This window comes from Procambarus clarkii, chromosome 26 (genome assembly GCF_040958095.1).
Source record: "Procambarus clarkii isolate CNS0578487 chromosome 26, FALCON_Pclarkii_2.0, whole genome shotgun sequence".
In the NCBI taxonomy this organism is placed as follows: Eukaryota; Metazoa; Arthropoda; class Malacostraca; order Decapoda; family Cambaridae; genus Procambarus; species Procambarus clarkii.
In genome coordinates, this window is record NC_091175.1 from 29917003 (window position 1) to 29925474 (window position 8472).

An 8472-nucleotide genomic window follows, 5' to 3' on the forward strand; every position below is an offset into this window, starting at 1 on the left:
TTGACCAAACCACACACTAAAAGGTGGAGGGACGACGACGTTTCGGTCTGTCGTCCGAAACGTCGTCGTCCCTTCACCTTCTAGGGGGGGGGAGGAGTGTTACGTAAAGTTCCGTAATGCGTCGCATCGGAATAGAATTGGTGGTATTAAGAGTAATATTTTTCTTGCTCAATGGTGCAGGGAGAACGACGTTAACAACCATGCAGGGTTGTTAACGACCAGCGATCGCTAACGATCGTCCGGTGGCGGGAATTCTGATGGCCAATCAGAATCACCGGGCGAGGCAATGAGTACCTGACGGAATGTGGGCAGAAGCCAGTACTCTACTCACTCCCCACCATTCGATACGGCGTAGGTGTGTGTGTGTGTGGCCGGCCTTCTCTAAAAATTACGTCGAGGTGATCCTCTATCTTTCGAAATACCAGTGGAAGATGGTTTGGTTAACGACGTTTGGGGTTCCAGTATATAAAGTATATTAATATATTCCGTCTTAGACGGAATATACATTATAATTCCGTCGTAGACGGAATATATAGGTGTAGTTGGCTGAGGGAGCCTCAAAAACTGCTTTACTGTTTCATAGTAGATAAGTTTATTGTTTCGTAGTCTAGGGAAGTAAATGGCTCGGAAGAGAAAAATTGATGGAGTAGCGCGACTCTCATTGTTAGTCTTAAAGTATATGTAACTGTACATTTAACGTAGTGGCAATTAGATAATATATCTTCACATAAGATACCCACGTATTTGGGTAATATGGATAAAAGTATCCATGACAGTTGGATCCTAACAATGTTCGTAATAAGGCAAATAAGACGCTGGTATTCATTAATCGGTGTTAGTCGCAAGACACCTGGTGTTCTTAAGCTGTATCTTGCTCTGGTTAGGCCCCATTTATATTGTGCACTTCGGTTTTAGTCCCCGTACTATAGAATGCAAATAAACTCGCTCCAACGTGTCTAGTGTAGGATGGCAAAGTTAATTCTCCAAATTTAAAAGATGTTTCGGATAGAAATAATTTAATATAAAGCTTAAATTGCAGCCTCTTGAAAGTTGAAGTTAAGGGGGGGGGGGGGGTTGACATGAGAAGTTTAAGTGGAAAAATGGTCATAAAGGGGAATGTAGAGTAAAAAAAAAGACGGAACGCGAAACAATAGGTATAAGTTGGAAAAGTTTAAACTTTAGGAAAGACACGGGTAAATACTGATTAGGTAACAGGGATGATTTATGGAACAAATTACCGCGTAACATGGAAGTTGTGGCTCCCTTCTTTGTGTCCAATATGGGTTGGACATGAATTGGAATCTTGCGAATAAGATGCTTCGTACGGGCCAATTGTCATTCTGCCGTTGTCTTTTATTCTTGCGTTCTTTAGAAATGTCCTCCCATGTCTTCTTCCGCGCTCTAAGTTTAAGGCTCGATTCCTTTATTCTGATATTTTCTTTGTAATCATTCTCTGGCCTTGTTTAGCCTTCTCATTTTTATCTACTTTGCCTATTATCAAGCTAAAAGATCTTTTTCATCCTGCCACCAACATTAGGTGCACTGGGCTTTGCCTTTCCTTCATATCTGGACTTAAACTGTTACTAATACCTTTCGTCCTCCAGACAAAGTTCGCCTAACACTTTTTGTAGCGACCTACTTCAGTCTGCTGATGAAATGAGACTTGAACAAGTGTTGTCTGCAGACGCAAACAATGCTCTTCTGAATCGCCTTAAGGCCTGGCTTTGTTGCTGTTGACTTTTCCCTTTAAGAGTATATACTAAAATGTTCTAAAGTTTCTAACACGACTTAACATAAGCCTACCCTTTTTATCTAGTTTTCTATAACTTTCTTTTTCCTATAATTTCCCCCTTTATTACACCTTGCCTTCCGTACCTGTTGCCTTGTATTTCTTCAAAGATTTCCTTCCCCGCTTGCCTATATATTGAAGATGGTTTTTTTTCAATTTGGATCGCATCCAAAATGTCTAATTGGAAAGCTAGTGAAGAAGAGTTTTCGACATGAGACTGGTCCAGGACGACAGTAGACTTGAGAATAAGAACAAAGGTAACTGAAGAAGGCCTAGTGGCCAATACGAGGCAGCTCCTATCTATACCAACCCAATCCCACTCATATAAATGTTCAACCCGCGCTTGAAACAATCGAGGGACCCCACCACGTTACGCGGTAATTGGTTCCACATATCAACAACCCTGTTACCGAACCAGTATTTACCCAAGTCTTTCCTAAGTCTAAACTTGTCCAATTTATACCCATTGTTTCGTGTTCTGTCTTGAGTTGATACTTTAAATACCCTATTAATATCCCCTTTATGTCCATTCATCCTCTTGTAAGCTTCTATCATGTCACCCCTAACTCTTCGTCTTTCCAGTAAATGCAATTTAAGCTTTATTAATCTTTCTTCATATGAAAGACTTCTAATTTCGGGAATTAACTCTCATCCTACGCTGGACACGTTCCTTGGAATTTACATCCATTCTATTGTACGGCGACCAAAACTGGACTGCATGATCTAAATGGGGCCTAACCAGAGAAAGATATAGCTAAAGAACTACACCAGGTGTCTTGTTACTAATGCTTAGATTAATAAATCCCAGTGTCCTATTCGTTTTATTACGAACATTCATGCATTGCTAGTTTGGTTTTAAATTCTTACTAATCATAACTCTCGGATCCTTTTCGCAATCTGACTTCGCGGTCTTGACACCTTCTAGCTCTTATCTTGTAACTCTATCATTACCTAGTCTCAAACCCGTCCATTTATTAGCATTAAACTGCATCTACCAGTCTTTTGACCATTTTAAAACCCTATTTAGATCAACTTGAAGTGATAGTCTTTCGTGTTGATTTCCCTACTGATTTTTGTATAGTCTGCAAATTTGCAGATGTTGCTACTCAAACCTGAATCTAAATCATTTATATATATTATAAACAACAGAGGTCCCAGGACAGAGCCCTGAGGTACTCCATTAAATTTATCCCACTGACTTAACCCCATTTATACTGCTTCCTTTGAAATAGCCATGCCCTAATCAAATCTTATACAGCTCCCCCAATACCCTGAGCTTCTATTTTTTTAACTAGTCTTTTATGTGGCACTGTATTAAATGCTTTGCTAAAGTAAAGGTACAAATCACAATCCTTACCACTATCAACTGCCTCAACTATGCTGGAATAAAAAGTTAGCAAATTTGTTAAATATGAACAGCCATTTGTAAAACCATGTTGCAACTCGTTTATTAATTTCTTTTTAAAGATGAAGAATTGTATTTACAATTATTGATTCGAGTAACTGTCCCACAATAGAAGTTAGGCTAATTGGCCGATAGTTTGACGCAAGTGATATATCTCCTTTCTTAAAAGTTGGTACCATATTAGCTACCTTCCATGAATCTGGCACTCTGCCTAACTTTATTGATTTATTAAATATGGTAGACAGTGGCTCGGAAAGCGCCTCTTTGCATTCTTTAAGCACCCTGGCAAACACTTCATCCGGCCCTGGGGATTTGTTTGGTTTTAGTTTTACTAATTGTTTAATTACATCCTCCCTGGTAACTGCTAAACTAGTCGACCTGTCCTCATCCCCACCCAGAGACTTGTTCAGCTGAAGGCATATTGTTAAGTTCTTCTTTAGTAAATACAGATATAAAATATTTGTTAAATACTATTCTTGTCATTATCCGTTATTTGACCTGTCTCGGTTTTTAATGGACCTATCCTTTCCCTAGTCTTAGTTCGATATAACTGAAAAAACCCTTTAGGATTTGACTTTGCTTGCTCTGCTATGCGAACTTCAGTTTTTTTTTTTTGCTTTCCTAATATCTTTTTTATAACATTTTTAACTAGTTATACGAATTCCTGTTCTAAACTGACTTCCCCATTCTTAATCCTTTTGTGCAAAGCTCTTTTTACCTATAAGGTTCTTTAAATTCTTTGTTATCCACTTTGGGTCTTTAGTATTCGATTTATTAAATTTGTATGGTATACTACGTTACTGTGCTTTTAGAATATTTTTAGTTATATATTTTATCTACATCGAAATCCCCTTTTACGTCGCCTATCGCTAGGTTCATGTCTCGCTCAAAGACCGGCCCATACCCAAGACTTTCCAATCTATTTGACCCAAAAAATTTCTTAGGCTATTAAAATCAACTTTTCGAAAATCAGGCACTGTAACAAAATGTTCTCCTACAGATCTCTTCCGTTCTATGCTAAATCTGATTTCTTTGTGATCACTGTTCCCTAGCTCACAACCTATTTCGATGTCATTAATTTGTTTCGCTGTTGGTTAACACAATCTAAAATATTATTTTCCCGCGTTGGTTCCTCAATGTGTTGTGTAAGAAAGCAATCGTCAATTAATTCTAAAATCTTCTGCTTCACCATTCCCTGTTTTGTTAAACCAATTTATTCCACTAAAATTAGTCGCCCATGACATACTGTTAAAGATGCTTTTGATATTTCATCCCATAGATGCTTTGCTTCCATTGTCTAAATTTGGTGGCCTATATATCTCTTATTATATTATTTGCTTTTTCATTTAATTCTATCCAAATAGTTTGTGGCTCGGTTTTGATTCCCTCTTTGAGACTACATTTCTAATTGTCCCTAACATGTATGGCTACTCCCTCTCCTCGTCTAATATATCGATCTGTGTGAAATGGTTTAAATCCATTTATTTGATATTCGGCTAATAGTTATCTATTTTCTACATTGATCCACGTTTCGGTAAGTGCAATTTTTTTTTTTTTTTTGTGCAGACAAGAGCATTTAATTCGTTAATTTTTTCTTGGACGTCTAGTGTTAGTGTAATATACTGTAAGTGAATTGTTATTTTGAGGCCCTTTTCTTTCCCTGATCATTTCGCCAATGTCTTTCTCCCACACTTTTATTACCTTCTTCCTCCAAATTCCCGTACCACTATCTACTAACAGTTTAAACCCAAACACCTCTAACCACTGGTTCCAACGAGCTCGCAACAACCCCAGCCCTCCATAGATGCACCCCATCACGAGCATACATTTCATTTCTTCCATTCAAGTGTTCCCATTTGTCTATGAAAGATATTGCATTTGATTTGAAATCCTTCCAGCCGGCAATTGACAAAGTGCCCTCGACATCCATTCATTTCCCACTCCCTTTCTTGGAAGAATGCCACATATGATCGGGATTCCTCCCTTGCTCCTAATTCAATGGCTATCCTGAATCTGTTAGTTCCTCACTCCTAACTTGTCCAACATCATTACCCCCTGCATTTTTTATACAATAAAATTTATTAATTTTTTATATACATATATACATTATTTTATATACATATATTTTTATATATTTTTATTATATACAATAATCGGATACAAATCATGTTTGTAAATCATATTATTTAAATCATAAATCATATGTTTATAAAAATACTGAATTAAAAAAACATTTTATAATTTACATATAATTTGTAATTATGACAAGCTCTGGCGTCGTCTTGACTGTCCTCCTTGTCTGTTTCAGTTTCAGTCGTCGTCTGAGAAATCGACAAACTTTGTCGTCGTCTTAAACTTCTTCTCTCCCGTCTAAATGGTGTTTGTCAGGTTCATTCATCTGAGCCACAATATATGAATACACGGTAGAGGTATTTTCAAAGGGTGGCTGGGAATTAGCAAAGTTCCCACTTGACATGGGCATATTTGTAGATTGAGAAGCATACTTCAGGGTATACTCCTTGAACCCCACCCTTGGAATGGAGATTTTCGTTCGGCGGGGAATATTTGCAGATTTGATCAGATCTCTTATGATTTCCCGATATTAGGTATGAATGCTGGGTCTCTTGTAATAAGCAAGTTCATTCTCATTCACCCGCCGTCGCTTGAATAATGTGACGTTGTTCTCAAAACTGTAATTCTGTAGGCGTAGACCTTGGTTGTCCAGTAGGGCAATCACCCGCCGCAGATCGAAAAGATTGTGAATCTTTACGAAGATGACACTTGTGTCAAAATTCCCTAGGCCATCTAAGACGAAGCTGGCTGTTTGTTTCGGTTTTCAGTCGTCGTCTGAGAAATCGACAAACTTTGTCGTAGTCTTAAACTTCTTTCTCGTCTAAATGGTGTTTGTGTCGGATTCATTCTCCTTAGCCACAATATACGAATACAGTAGTGGTATTTTCAAAGGGTGGCTTGGAATTAGCCAATGCCAAGTGAATTGTCTAGGACGGACCGAAACGTCGTCGTCCCTTCACCTTCTAGTGTGGTCTGGTCGACATACTCTAGCCACGTTGACTCGTCGCCTGCACACATGAAAGAACTGAGATCCTCTCCGTGAGGAAAAGCCAAGAAGATGGAACATGTTGCAGCCGTTCCAGACTACAGGCACATCACCCTCGGCTACTTCATACTAGACGGGTAAGGAGTTGGGACAGTGTTAATAAATGAGTAGTGAAGAAGAGTTAGAATTGGTCAGTGGGAAATTTGTCAAAGATCAACAGATTATCCTCCAAACTAGGCTGGTTCTCTTAAGCTTGTAGTGAAAGAAGCCACGTTAGGTTCTAGTATTTTTGTTCTTGCTTTTAAATGGTGATATATATGCACTAAAATAAAGGACTGCAATGGGTTTTAACTCGGGGTCCCTAGACACGTACTGTCAGTTGAACCATGACTAAAATACCTATTGTATACTTTAAGTTTGAAAGGTACCAACATTAGTGACTGTATAAATTTATCGGTAAAACTATGTATATTTGTTTTAAAGAAAATCTGAATTTGCATATATATATATATTATATATATATAGCAGGTTGAATATTAAATAACATTCCTATTTCGTAATTTCACAGATGGCGGGGTAAATGAGCTTGACCAGACAGATGTTGTATACATAATTCGTTAACTAATTGAAAAGTTTATGGTAAGTACAACAACCTCTCATTAAATTGCTCTAAATGCAAACTAAACCGCCATAACAAAGGAAAGATGTAATGGTTTCTTAAATGTTCGATTAATCCTCGTCCATTTCGTACCACTTAATGTCTCGGTCAAAAATTTAGCTTCATTGCATGTATTAACCCCATTAAAAAGTTAAGAATATAAGAATGAGCAATTGCAGATAGCATATTGGCCCATACGAGACGGCTCTTGTTTATATCCATCCAGTCTCAAACATATGTGTAACCTACGCTTGAAACAATAGATGTACCCCACTTATGTTATGCGGTAATTGCTTCCGCACAATTTCTACCATGTTACCGAACCAGTATCTGATTACTCAGAAATCACAATAGCGTGATGCATCAAATGAACAAATCCATAAGGCCCGTGATGAGGGTTCGAACCTTGTTCCTGTTGAAGCTGTGGGATCCTTGTGAGGGCTGGTGCACTAAAAATGACTTTTTTTTCTTTTTTACCCTGTCGTGGCGCAGTCGAATAAGATGCGTCTGAGATCATCCCAGTCGTAGGTTCGAACCCTACTGAGGGCCTTTTTTTTTCCTATAGATTTATTCATAAATTTATTTATTCTTCAATTTTCTAGAATGTAATTTAAGCTTTGTCATTCTTTAAATGATTTATATATATAATTACTATTTGTGCACTGTATCCATATTAACGTGTTTTCTTATCCTCAGTTAAGTACACCGAAGCTCGACGTCTTAAAAGGCATGGGAAGTTTGGATAAGAATGTCGTATGTAAAGGTTCAAAAGTCGCCGGAGCGGTTTGATCTGAGAAAGGAGCTAGTTGCCCTCCTGAACAAGAGGTCTACACTTTAAGAAAGATTTAACCCCCACGTCCTTATTTAAGTGATGCTGGGTAGATAAGGAACTTTGCTATTTCAAGACGCCCAAGGTTCTCTCACAACATAAAGCAATCATAAAAAACGTGAAACTCTGCAGACATATCCCGCCGAACCAATATCGGTGTCCCAAGGGTGAACTTTAAGGAGTATTTCTCAAAGAATGCTGTGGAATCTAATAACATGTCAACAGCCTGAATAATACCCAACAACCTTTGGTAAAACTATTACCCTGTATTCCTATATTGAGGCTACAATGAATAAATAAAATCTAGACAACTGAAAAGACGACAAAGTTTGTAGATTCCTCCGAGGAAAAATGAAAAGATTAAAACGAACGGACAAACAGAATCTAGACGACCAAGACAAAGCTTCTCATAATAAGAAATTATATGTAAATTATAATTTGTTCTTAAATTAACGAGTAATGGGTAGTTCGATGACCATTACTAAAACTGAATTTGTCTCCCTTTAGTATTTTTATAAACATGAATGTTATACAAATTGTATCTTATCATTAATAAATTGTATATATACCAGAAATCTTATTTTCCAATTAGGTGCAAAAAATGTTTAAACAAAAATATCACAAAGATAGTAAAGAGTGACTTTCCTTTTAATAATACATATTCATTTATAACTGGATCATTTTACACTTAAAATAGGAAATTTCCCAATTATAACAATTAACTATTTAAAAC

The 8472-nt window shown here is 37.4% G+C and overlaps 1 long non-coding RNA gene across 1 annotated transcript; it reads left to right on the forward strand.

Moving 5' to 3' along the window:
* Positions 1-317: 317 nt before the first annotated feature.
* On the forward strand, positions 318-7684 carry LOC138369044 (uncharacterized). Its single transcript, XR_011229735.1, has 4 exons — positions 318-398; positions 5503-6389; positions 6821-6891; positions 7607-7684. It is a non-coding gene; the product is annotated as an uncharacterized lncRNA (long non-coding RNA).
* The last annotated feature ends 788 nt before the right edge of the window (positions 7685-8472 follow it).